This window comes from Penaeus monodon, chromosome 31 (genome assembly GCF_015228065.2).
Source record: "Penaeus monodon isolate SGIC_2016 chromosome 31, NSTDA_Pmon_1, whole genome shotgun sequence".
Lineage (NCBI taxonomy): Eukaryota > Metazoa > Arthropoda > Malacostraca > Decapoda > Penaeidae > Penaeus > Penaeus monodon.
The window spans coordinates 28,227,967-28,228,206 of NC_051416.1; positions in this window are offsets into that span (position 1 = coordinate 28,227,967).

Consider the following 240-nt stretch of genomic DNA (forward strand, 5'->3'; position numbering starts at 1 on the left):
ATTAACAGTCTATGGAGTAAATAAAAGTGGTGACATGAAACAATTGCAAACATTAACAAATGAAGCAATGCGAATTGCTACAGGATGTTTCAGATCCAACACCCATCATCCTATTAGAAGCATTCACAAACATTGCATCAATAAAAAAACAAATAAAAGAAACAGAATGTATACAACTAATTAAGACACTGAACAAACAAAATGACATGCCAATAAAAAACTGATAACTAAAGAAATATT